This window comes from Cyprinodon variegatus, unplaced genomic scaffold (assembly GCF_000732505.1).
Source record: "Cyprinodon variegatus isolate N-32 unplaced genomic scaffold, C_variegatus-1.0 Scaffold15, whole genome shotgun sequence".
In the NCBI taxonomy this organism is placed as follows: Eukaryota; Metazoa; Chordata; class Actinopteri; order Cyprinodontiformes; family Cyprinodontidae; genus Cyprinodon; species Cyprinodon variegatus.
Window position 1 is genome coordinate 301,608 of NW_015150468.1, and position 12,568 is coordinate 314,175.

Here is a 12,568-nt window from a genome sequence, read left to right on the forward strand (position 1 = left end):
TGTATTTGTGACAGTGTAATGACAATAAAGTTGAATTCTGTTTTATTCTATTCAAACATTGGATTTCTGTTGTTAATTATGTTTTCCTGCAGAAGAGGGAAGAAAAACATAGAAACTGTAGAGCTGTGTTAGATTATCTTACTAGAATAAGGTTCATATTGATGTAATAGGCTATATTTTACAGTAATCTTCAATTTTTTCTTTTTTGTTTTTGGCGGCGGGGGGGGGGATTGTTTTATTTCCCTTTACAGTGTGAGTAAAATTCCTGTGAGACTATCCTGGATCATCCATTAGAGTGATCAAAGGTGGTTGGGTATTTTTCTTTCAGCAGAACTGTATGATGCAGCACAGTGATAAATCTTAGCTGGTTGTCCTAATGCGGTTTGGGGTTTCACCCCCCACATTAACAAATGCTTAACTTATGCAGACACATGTTTGTGTGCGTGCATGTGTGCGTGCCATCGCTGTGGGACGTCATTAAGGATCTCAGTGTGATGACTGGTGTTGTGGGATTTCATCACAGTCGCAGCGAGGAAAAGCATAATCTTTACTTCCTATACAGAGCAGTGACTGCTGAGCTCAGCGTGGCTGTCCCTCCTCCTCCATCAAACAAACGCACACCCGCACACATTCACACTGTCCAACATGTTGGACGGCCTAATATGACTCAGTATTCCTAAGATTATTGGGCTAAACCAGGCAAATCCTACCGATATCTTCCTCTTTCTCTTAGCCGCCCTTCACCGCAAACATTTAGGTTTGACTCACTCATCAGTTTGGCCTGTTGTTGGTTTGGGATTCAGATAAAAAAAAAGATGAGGTTTGGTTTTAACAATGGATGGTGCTAAAAGCCGCAGGCTGCGTAGGGCTGGATCCGCTGCAGCTTTTACCTGTTGGCTGCAAGTCTAGCTGCGTTGCCAGGTTTGGCTCAGTGTTTGATGCCAGTGTGACAGAGCGAGCCAAAAGGCCTCTGCAGCTGTCAACAGCTGAAATGCACTTTAAATTGCTATTAATCTCACAATGAATAAGACTTGAATATTCACATGCAAACTGCTTCTCTGTATGCCTGTTTTAAGAAGTGGCTATTGCTGATATCTTTTACAGTATGGGCTTAATCTCTCTCTCCCTCTCTTATATGATGTTACACACAATATGCTCTCTTGGCTCAAACAAGATTTCCTTCTTTTTATTTTTTTCTCCTAATCTGTCCTGGTTGTGTGAAAAATGAAATTGTTGATATTATTTTGTGTGTCTGAATACTCATATCTACACATTGGGCTTGAACACAAGCAGCTTTAGACAATCTTGCTGATATGACTTCTGAGGGAGCTTTTCTCTGCGGCTTTTTCAGCATCAAGCATCAGCAAATTCTGCAGTAATCTGCCTGTGTACCCAAACCTCTGTGTTTGTTATAAAAAGTGGTCTGCAGGGACTTATTGTGCTATAGGCAAAGACATATTGTGGAGTGAATTTGGTAGCATGAAAGCCATTTGATGACTGGTTGTCTAGGCGATCTGTTAGTCAACAGCTGCTTTGTTTGATAGTGATTGGATGGAAAGTAAATCCTGCTTTGTGTTATCTCAAGGTAGGAAAGCTGTGTCTTTAGTAATATTGAATACTTGAATGAATGGTCCCTTTTAGTGGAGCAAACAACCATTGAGATTGAGAAAAAAAAAGATCAAATGTTTCAAAGATGCTCCAGCAAGTGGGGAGTTTTTCTAATTTTTTTACTTTTGAAAGAGACATATTTTCTATAAAAACATAAAAGATACAGGCTTGCAGACAACTTCTATAAATAATTTTTGGAAAAAAAAAAAGGGTCACATGTTCAAAAGTTCAGTTGTGAGATTCGCTTGCTGCTAAATATTGAGGACTTAATGTCAGGGTTCTGTGACTTTGTTGTTGTTTTTTCAGTTTGATATTTATTTAGTTACCCTCTGTTGCACCCTTTTGCCAGTTTTCCTTTCCCGTTGGCTCCCTTCTGGTTAGTTCTATCCATACTTAACACACTTACACTCATTTACCCACCCTTTGTTCTGTTTCCCATATATACACCACCTCCTTAGTTCCTGTTTGCTGGTTTCTTGTTGTTTTGTTGCTTCCTTGTCTCTTGCTCCCCACATTTTTCCCCAGACACTTATTGAATTTTGTTTGGTGTTAGGTATTTTTGCATTTTTCTAAATGTTTTCCTCAGTTGACTGTTAGTCAAATAATTAAATCAGCAAAACTCATCTCTGCCTACTCTTCTCTGCATTTGGGTCATCAAAGCCTCCACCCAACCCGACACTTAAGTGTTGCAGTGTTATAACAAGTGAAAGCAATTAAGAAGAAACACTGTATTTACGTAAACATCTGGATAAAAGAGCCACAAATCTAGAGTGATTGCCAAAAAAGGCACATTCTAAACCTGGTGAGGAATCCTCACAGAAGAGCTGACGGTGTTACATCTGCAAAGAGTGGGTCAGCATTGTCTAAGATTGTATAATCCAAGAATGGGATGTCCCTTACACCTATATGTGAGAGAAGACAGATGAATAAAAAAGTTTGGCAATGTTATATTTTTGTGAGGTGTTTCTAGATTTCTGCTGGTACCAAATACGCTTTTTCTAATCTGACTTAATTAATAATCATGTTGAAATGACAGTTTGCTGTTAGGCGTGGAGTAAGGTCTGAAATAATTTCTAGAGAAAACATTCAACTTTGAGGAATAAAAACATTTTATTGTTTTCCTTATTCCTTTATTCAATCCAGCAACTGAACGATCACTAAGTTGCTAACTAGTTAGCAAGCTGCTTCTGAGAAACCAGCTACAATCAAATAGCTTGCGAACCTTCCACCATAACAATCCCGCCCCCTTGATAATCGACCAAGCACATTAATTTTATTCACTCGTGTAAAGTCGTGCACCACTCGGGAAAATTCGGAAATGCAATGGTTGGAACTGTCGTTTCCCTGCGACTTTTAAGAAGTAATGGAATAAGTTTAGGGAACAGCTTTCTTCCTCGATAGGACACTACCTGCTGTGGTTTGAAATATGTGATTTTAAAATCTGTTGAATTGATGAAAGAAGGGTTTGCTGAGTAGAAAAATGCCTTACAGACATTGAGAACATTTGCAAGATTAAATGCTAATTTAAAGATAATATTTGGGGCTGCTGTTTCGAAAAAGACTTAGAAACTGATCTTTTAAGAATCCAAATAAGGAGCATTAAACTGCATGTGTATTAAGTGGCCTTTTTGCGGGTGATTTTCAAAGATGGAGTGCAAAACTAATAAGACGTGCAACCAGTTCGGTTCCATACCATTAGCCACTTGTGCTGGCCTGTGCAGACATCTTTCTTGCTGCTGATATCTTTCTGGTATTGCTATTTCTGAAACTCTAATATTTTTAGATACACATAGACTCCCTCTCCATCCTCTGCATCTGAATTTCAAATGTGCCGAAACTGAAAACAAAAACTGCAGCCACAATCACTGTCAGTTTTGATAACTAGCTTTGTCTGTGAAAAGTATTTTTTTGACATTTCTTACACTCATAACTGTGTGCGATTTCTTAATTAGAAAATGATCCTTATTCCACAAGTAAAAAATTGTGTATACCTTGACTGCTAATTTTGTATATGCAAATAGCTTAACAACTTGTTTGTAGATTTACTTTTTGTCAGATATGTTTGCACATGTTCATGTTTCCTCTGTCCATAGCTTTCCTTGACAGTGTTGTTGCTAAGTGCTACTTGGTTCCAATATAATTTCCCATTGGCAACCTGCTAGCACCAAGTTGCCAATTGGTAAGCAAGATGTTTCCGAGAAACCGGCTACAATCAAACTTGCTTGCGAACCTTCCGCCACAACAATCCCGCCCTCTTGATATTTAACCAATCATGTTAAATTTATTCACTCGTGTAAAAATGGACACCACTCGGGAGAATTCGGAAATGCAACAGCTGCAACAGCCGTTTCCCCTTCCACCCAGATTAAGGGTGTTGTCTAACAGTTTTTTTTTTATTTATTACAATGAAAATCAACTAAAGTACAACGTCAAACAATGCCTAAAACAACCAATGTTATGTCAGCTCATCATGCAATATCACAGCCTAGCAATTTTTTAGTACTTGTATTTCCTGAAATAAATATTTTACCTAAAAGAGGATAGAAAATGTTCTTTATTGTCACTCAGTGGAGAAATGGATTCCTGATTTCAGTTTCCTTATTATTCAGTTTAACCTTTAACAGTGTGTTTGAAAGCTTGAAATGCAGAAAAATGTAGATTTATGTTGCTACTCAAAGACCACATTCACTCTTAGTGAAGGTCTTAATGCTTAATTCCAGTTTTTGATGAGATCCCATTTTTTGTTGTTCACTTAACAATTATAATATGACCATTATCAGACTCCAGTGTGAACAGGCGTGAAGTGACCGACATGAATGGAAGACATGCTGTCACGCGAAGCATGATGTTTGTAAAGATGGTTGAAAAGCATGTCTACCTGAAAATGTGAGCAATTGGAGCCAGAAAAATAATGATTATCTCTGCTTTGATGTTCTACAATCCTTTTTTTTAAAGACCATTACTTTGAAGCAGACAAACCTACATAAGATAAAGTTGCAGTTGAAACCTACAGCTTCAAACAGCAGAAATCTTAAAGCCTGTCACATACTGTCAGGCTCAGAACAGTGGGATACAGTATTCAAAGCAGACCGTTAGATTTTTCAAGACGTTTTTTGAAAACTGAGCTGAAGTGAACGGCGTGGGCATCTAAGGTAGAAACCTCTGCGGGTAGGGACAGCAGGTTGGTGACCACGACAATGTGGATGTGGATGATCAGGAACAAGTGAGTCACTAACCTGGTCTTATAGTTCAGTCCGAGTCCAGAGGGTGAGGTTAGTTTCAGCAGGTCAGGTCCCAGACACTGATGTATAGGTGGTTGGAGGATAGGCAGGAGATCAGAACCGAAGAATGTAGGCAGGATGATCCAGACGGCAAAGCCAAATCCGTTGTCGGTTAAGTGGTCGGTAGTCAGAGCTAGGGGGTCAGAGATCAAGTGAGATGCGGAAGGAGACAAACAGGCAGAGATCCGGCAGGAGTCAGAAGACAGGTCAGGCAAACAGATTAGATGGGAACAGGCAGGCTCTGAGCTCGAAAGGCAGAACAGGTCAGTATCAGGTAATCAGAATACAGGAACGCTAGAATAATTCTATCCAGCGGCTCGAAAATAATCTGGCACTGATGATTGGTCTGAAGGCTGTTTAAATAGAAACTAATATAGGTGGATCAGTTAAGTGTGTAATGAGAACTGGGCAGAACTGAGCAGGTGTGTGAAATAAGTAATCAGACCAGATATCAGTGCCAAGTTCATAACAACACACAATGATGTAAAAAAAGGATGAAATGTGACACAAACACAAAAATCATCAGATATATTTGCTGTGGCCTTTCTCTCTGTAAACCAAATCACATAAAGTATTTCATTCTTATTTGTCTGTGGTGTGAACATACCCTGATACTCTGGTCTGAGTACAGCACGTTTTATGAATTGGAGCTGGCTGGTAATCAGGTTTAGGGTGGCCTCGTTCCAAGATCCAATTTCCATCTTCCAAGGTAAATGGAAACCAGTGATAATAAGGTAATTGTTCTCTTTTCACTGTGCTGTCCAATCTAAACAATAGTGTTCTGTTGAGCATCTTTATATGTTTTTTGTCCATTAAAGAGAAAAGTGGGAGAAAGAAAATTATATTAAATTATATTTATTAAAATCATTAAATGATGTTGGATAAAGTGCATCTTATAGAATATTTCCCTCTAATGGTTCCAGAAAAAACAAGTGAGACAAGTATTTATTGTTGTAGAAGCAGAAAGAAAAAACAATGTTTTGCTTTGCATTGTTCTTTTGAGTCTTTGGTTTTGCAGTGAGCCGGTGTGAATTATCATTAATTAGCTGACTTATTAGTTCCATGCAGTTTCCTGGCAACAGGTCTTAAGACAGACCACACTCACCCAATGGTAGCCTCGCTCAGCACTCACACCTAACTGTTATTCACTTGGAGAGTTGTCATGATTTCTGATATAAAAGCTCTCTGTCTGTTTCAAGTATTGAATCCAGCGTGTTTGTCAGGGAAGCTGACATAATATTTATTAAAAATGCTGTGCCTGTAGAGTCCCTCATGATTCATAACATCAAAGTAGACAGATGAAAGTAGTGTGGGAGTTATATTCACTCAGCTTTTCTTTGCCTTTAGCCTGAGCAGGAGCAGTTTAACCCTTGTGTCAATAGAGTGGAAACTTGTTGTGTGGTTTTTCTCTCAAACCCCTTATTAGTGTATAAATACTTAGAGATTGCCATAGTGCTTGGCTTCCTAATGTGCCCAAATGTGGCCTTTTAAAAATTAATTGATAAAAATTCATATACATTGATCTGATAAAAAACATTCATCTCAAAATTCTGCACTTCTTTGAACTCTGTAGTTATGACCACTTAAATTCATACACTTTTGAAATTTATATAGTTGGTATTTTATTAGTGCTTTAATTAAGTTTCAGACACGCTCAGATGGAGACAGGCAGGTGTAGTAGTTGAGAGGAACAGAGACAAGACATGGTACCAGGGGAACTGCAGAACTTTAAACTGGCCCTTCCTAGGAGCCAGGATCAGGGGAGTTAAGACTGGCTTTCCCCGCACTCGAAGCCAAAACCCTGAGGGCTCAGCGGAGAAAAGCCGGGACACAATCAGAAGACAGGAGACAAACACTAACACATTTTCTACACACTGGCCCCCGAGAGCAGGGACATGAACCACGGATTTTACCAAAACTAACACTCTAACAAAACAAACAAACATGAATAACTAACACATATGATGTTCTGGCCACAATAGCTGAGCTGTATATAAAGCAGCAGGAGCAGGTGGACAAGATCTATGATAATTAGAGAGCGAGGAGGGCATGGCAGGTGAATGAAGTGAGTAATTAGATCAACTACCGGGGCTGCATTCCTGACACCCCATAGAGATTCATTTGATCTGTACTGAGACAAAATGCTCAAGAGGTGAAATCATTCTTCATGTAATGTCATCAAACAAAGAAAAATATCCTTTTAAGAAATATTAAACAAAATTTTACCCAATGTTCATAAGCTATTAAGAACAATGCTCAGTATGAGCAATCCTGACCATGCATGTAGTGACAGTGGAAAGGAAAAATTCACTTTTAACAGGACAATAAGCTCCAGCAGAACCAGGCTCAGTGTGAAGAGACTTCAAAGCATAAACAAAAAAGAAACACAAATGCACTGGTTCAGGAGTACTCTCTATGTGAAAGGAAAATGTTAGATACAAGGTGCTTTCCATCAGCTTCTTGAAATGCACATTTTGAATTATTGCGTCCAAAAAGCTTAATGGAAAAAGCAAAATAAAAAATTAGCAAAAACATTTTTACACTTGCACGAGGTGTTTCTTTTTGAATCCGCACTGACTTAGGAAACTTTTACCTCACATCACTGATCAACTGTTTCTGTTGGAGGCATCATCCGTGATGTTCCTATTAAGCACATAGACATGTTTGGAAGCAACACCACATTACTAATGGACATGTTAACGTAAGAACAACCTTCCTCTATTACTGATCTGTGGTCCGTGCTAGAACATGCGTGATGACGTCAATGACAACATATGACTTCATTACTCTTTACGTCCCTTGGTTAATACGCTTTAAACCAAATGAAACACTGCAACATTTAATTTCCTTTTTTTTTTTTTTTTTTTTTACTTTTGATAGTTTGCTTAAAACTCACATTTAAATGTGGTGGAAACACTGCTACAGTCGTAATAGATGCATTTTCTATTCTTTCCTATATGTGTCAAAGCACTCCATCTCAGTAGCAGGAAATATCACTCAAGACAACTTTATAAGAGTCAGCTGCTGCTGACTTCAAATATAATTTCTTAAGATCTTCTTTTTTTTCACTGTTTATTATTTGTTTTGAAGGTTTGCATAGTCAAAAGGGATCTTCCAAAGATCACAAGCTAAAAACTTTCCGTTGTTATCCAAGATAAGCTCATTGCAGTGCAAATTAAAGGAGACCTATGATCCCTCCTTCTTAAGTAGGATCTGTCTATGAACTATACTTTTTGCACATGATCATTCACAGATAACAAGACCTCACCTCCTCAGTTCTGCTTTGCTGAGCCCCTTTCAGAACAAGCTGTTTTTAGGCTCATTCACTTTTATCTAGAAAAGCTTGCCGCCTCAGACTCTAGTGTTGTCCACACCCAGCATCTACAGATTTGCAACAAACAGTAGGGATCTTTGGTAAATCCTGCCGTGTGCTGTGGGTATTAAAGAAAAAAAAAGTTCTGGAAGTTATTCACACAAACTAAAATTTCCTCTGGCAATGTGCCTGTTAAACTGACATCAAAACTAAAATGAATCCTTGCAGCTCTGTTCTTCTGTAACTGGGAGATTATGCATGGACAAAAGCTGTTTATTGCGGACAACAATGAAAAAATTGTCTTTTTCCGTAGCCATTGAACAGTGGGCAATGTGGTAAAACCAGCACACCAAACATGCTCCTCTTCTAATAATTAGGTGGATGGAGCTCCACTTGGGTTACTGAGTTAGGGGTGGGGTCTGCTGATTGTGGAAAAATAAGTTAGAAATTGCTTAATTTATAGACAGCAACTAAATATTTCTCTTTTTTTGTACCACTTAGATTCTTTCAAAAAACAGAAAAGAACCAAATTACTTCCTCATCCTAGCCATCATCATCATTTTAATGCATGTGTTCAGACAGTGTTTCCCAGCTTCCACCTCATTAAAATTACTAAATTAAAAATAAGTGCAATTATCCTTCTATATATATATAAACCTTCAAGCACTACAATAGAACTCAGAGTAATGAATCTGATAACAACTAATAGTAACTCTATAGTCTTGCAGCTATTTTTGAAAACTCCATTACAAAATACTTGATTAAATTCATTCAGTCAGAGCTTTGCAAGCGTGAGAGGAAACTAAACAATCTAAATATCTGTGAGGATGGGACACTCAAACCTTTATGTTTTTATATCGGCATTTAAATTATTGTGTAAAATTATCCTCACACAGGGTATCAATGGGATTATCCAAACAATACTATTGGAGTGTTGTTAGAGCTAATCATTTTTGCACATTATCTTCCCTGCAGGACGGCAGTTTGTTTTTGTGTTTTAGTCAAAGCTTTACATGATCTAGATGGATCATAAGATTTGTCCAGCTGTGCTGAAAAGGGATTGTTGTAAGACTTTAGATAAAGCACCCCTTTGTTGTTTGGATGTTGCACTTTATTCCCAGCTGTCAGCAGAGGACATGCCTCCTCGCCTGCTGTACTCATCCTGTCAGCCCAGATTAAATGGGGACGGTGGTCAGCGCAGGCCGCCTTCGCTCCAGGCTGGACTGCCCTGTCTTAAATCTCCTCCCGATTAGCTAATAGCCACCATCAGTTATCTGTCTCCTGTTTACTTTCATGTTTCCTTTACTCAAGCTGATTGTGGATATGTTAAATGTGGAGGTTGAGGGGCAGTGATGTCAGCACTCTGCCTGTCTTGAGGTGTAGCGGGGCTGGTGCAAATCACTCCCCTTCTGGACCTTTCTGTCATAAGTAAGGAGGCACTCAGCCTGCTGCTGCTGATTACTCTAAGGACCCTCCAGTGCATTCTGCCCCCACTCCAGTGCCACCACTCAGCACCATGATGGGAAAGGGAACAGGGCGTTCTAGCAGCGTTTTCATACACCACCCCCCAAATACACACTAAAGTAAGCTCTGATATTTCAAAGTGACAAATTGATTTCCTGCCTTTATGATCAGGCTCTGCTAAGTTCAGAGGATTCTAGACTGGATTCCCATTTGTCACTTTTAGTTTTATCTAGTTCCTCAGCTATTGTTCACTGTGTGCTTCTTTGTTAGAGGACTCCACATGGTGTAATTACAGCAAGGAAGCAGCATAGATGAGTATTTTAGAAGGCAAAAAGGTTTCCTTTTGATCTCACAGGAAATATGAAATGCCTTGATTTTTCTGATGCAGATCTGATCACATCAGCTGTTAGGAAACACAGGTTAGATTTTTCAGCAAAGTATCAACCAGAGCACAGCAGTTTGAGTCTGATGGAGCTTAACTGTAGAGGTTAGGAGGACGAGAGGGTCAGCACTTCTCTTTGAAAATTACTTTGAGTTGCATCTGTCCACTTTCACTTCCTGTTAACAATGAGGTGTTTTGTGAGTAGTTAAAACCTTGATATAATTCACTGTAAAATTAATTATGTTGTCATATTAAAAAGATTAGAAAATGCATTCCAATAAAACCTGTTTTCTCAGTTATAATATTACCTTTTGAAAAAATAATCAAAATGCACATAAAAATAGCAACGATGCACCTTGTGGAACATATTTACTATTATATTTTGGTTCTTGTTTTATACCCTGTCCTCAGGTTCTACCTTGCAGAAGAATTTGATCTCTAAATCTTTTCACTAATTAAAGGGATTTTAACATACTGTAACTGTTTTTGACAGGCTTATTGTACTAGGAATAAAGTATGCTTTTATTATTTTAGGGGACATTCAAAGATGTCAGAATGATAAAACTCACATCTGTCCTGCCCATTGGTGTGTCTCTGCAAACACTCCTTTGTATTCAAAGACCAAATGCATGCACATAAAAACCCCATAAAAACAGCCGCCATTATGCACCATTCTGATCTTTGAAGTGTGAAAGCGGCTGATGTGTGATGAAAGCTGCAGGTTCTCAGTTTTTGCTGGTCATTGCCAGACCTTAAACTGATGGATATAAATGTGACCGTGAAGACAAAGAGTAGGATGGGGGTCATGTGTTTTGGGAGAAGGTTTTACGTTTTGAATGCATGATACATTTTTATGTGTACGCATGGCAGATTTCTTCTCCTCACAAACCCCTGCACCCCCCTCTTTTTTTCTGTGTTGGCTCTATTGTTCTCTTGCTTTGGTCTGACCCAAAGATGTGTCAGACAGAATGCTTGCTGCTGCGCTTCAACCAGGCTGCCAGTCAGTCTGCATGCAGACTTTTTAATACAAAAGGCCTGCAAGGTTGAACTGAGCTCAGGGGGGAGGAAGAGACCACACAAGACAGCCAGAAACAAATCTTTCCAGTAGACTGCAGGTATTCCTTTGTTAGCTCTAAGATGCATTAGGAGATAATAATTCATTAGGAGCAATAAACAGTGGGGGGGAGTGTGCAGCTCCTGTTTGTTTTACCGACTTATTCATGAAACTCTTAACAGGAAATTGCAGCTCTTTGTCGGAATGTCATCTTTTATTTGTAAGTTCTAAGTAAAGACACAGGTATCTGCTTTCCCCTTTGACTTTGACCTGAGCAAAGATGTTTAAAGAGGATTTTCTGTAATAACGAGCTTCCAGTTACAAGCTGTAACAGGTCGAAATCGGTGTTACGCTCTGGTAGCAGACATTGAACAGGCATATGTTGCTTTGTTGATGTGTTTGACTTCTATCCTTTGCCTTTATTTAAGATCTAACTTCTTCCGGGCACAACAAAGCTGACTGAGGACCATCCCTCCTGCTTTCTGTAGCTGATCAATGAGGAAGCCGGCTGACTGGGGCTTCTCTTTGTTCTACGATTAGCTCCCAGGATGGAGCAGGGTGATGCTTTTGTGTGAGTACAAATGTGAGAGGGGAAGTCACAGGTGTGTGGATGGATATCTATTTTTGTTTTTGTGTCTGTTCCACCTGAGGATTAAAGTTTGGTCCAAGCTGATCAAAGGGGTTTTCTGTTTATCAGGTAAAAACTGAGATATATTTGAAAGCAGGGAAAGAAGAGATGATGGAGGTTTACAAAATAACCTATGAAGTGTAAATCAGAATTCAGGAAATCATTCTGTGCTAAAATGAACCTTTTTGCTTTGTTGTAATTGAGTACAGTACTTTCCAATTGAAAGTCAGGGATGCAACTAATGATTGTATTGCTAATTGATTAATCTTTGGATTATTTCTTTGGTTACTTGATGGATAATCAAATAGAAAAAAGTTTGCTTATAGAATATACAGGTGAAGATACTCAGTCATCCAGGTCATAGTCATTCCGAAATAGTTAAAAAACAATAAACTGCAATTTGGTCCAAGTTTGAAGACATTTCACTTCCCATCCAAGTTTGAGGCTTTACAGAGTGGACCAAAAACAAAGCCTTGTTTTGTCTTAGAAAACATGCAAATAATGCGTCAGCCCCTTAGGAATGGGCGGTCCTTTGGGTTCTTTGTTAGCCTGCTATACCCGAAACCTGTCTATGTCTCTGAAAGGGAGATCGTTAGGGGGAGTTCCTTATAAAAGACTTTAAATCAGTTGAAACTAAAAAATTTCCAAATGAGCAGTTCTTGATGATGTTGATGGACAAAAACATTTTTTTTAATTTTAAAGGTACACTATGCAACCGGTGTTGATTTTCCAGTGAGGCTCCCTCCAGAGGGCGAAAGTAAAAGTGCACTGTCGTAAATATGCACAGCTGTTCTCCTGGTTCCTCCGTAACGCCAGGCGCGGTTGTTTTGAGCTTAGC

At 38.9% G+C, this 12,568-nt stretch overlaps 1 protein-coding gene across 3 annotated transcripts in view; it reads left to right on the forward strand.

Moving 5' to 3' along the window:
- fam189a1 (family with sequence similarity 189 member A1) overlaps nt 1-12,568 on the forward strand; it is a 106,414-nt gene that overhangs the window by 2,614 nt on the left and 91,232 nt on the right. The window contains exon 1 of one of the 3 annotated variants that reach the window (XM_015385121.1): nt 11,656-11,673. The exons of the other annotated variants lie outside the window; for them this stretch is intronic. The gene's annotated coding sequence lies outside the window, so the exon portion shown is untranslated. Of the gene's footprint in view, nt 1-11,655; nt 11,674-12,568 lie in introns of those variants that run through there. 3 annotated transcript variants of the gene reach the window in all.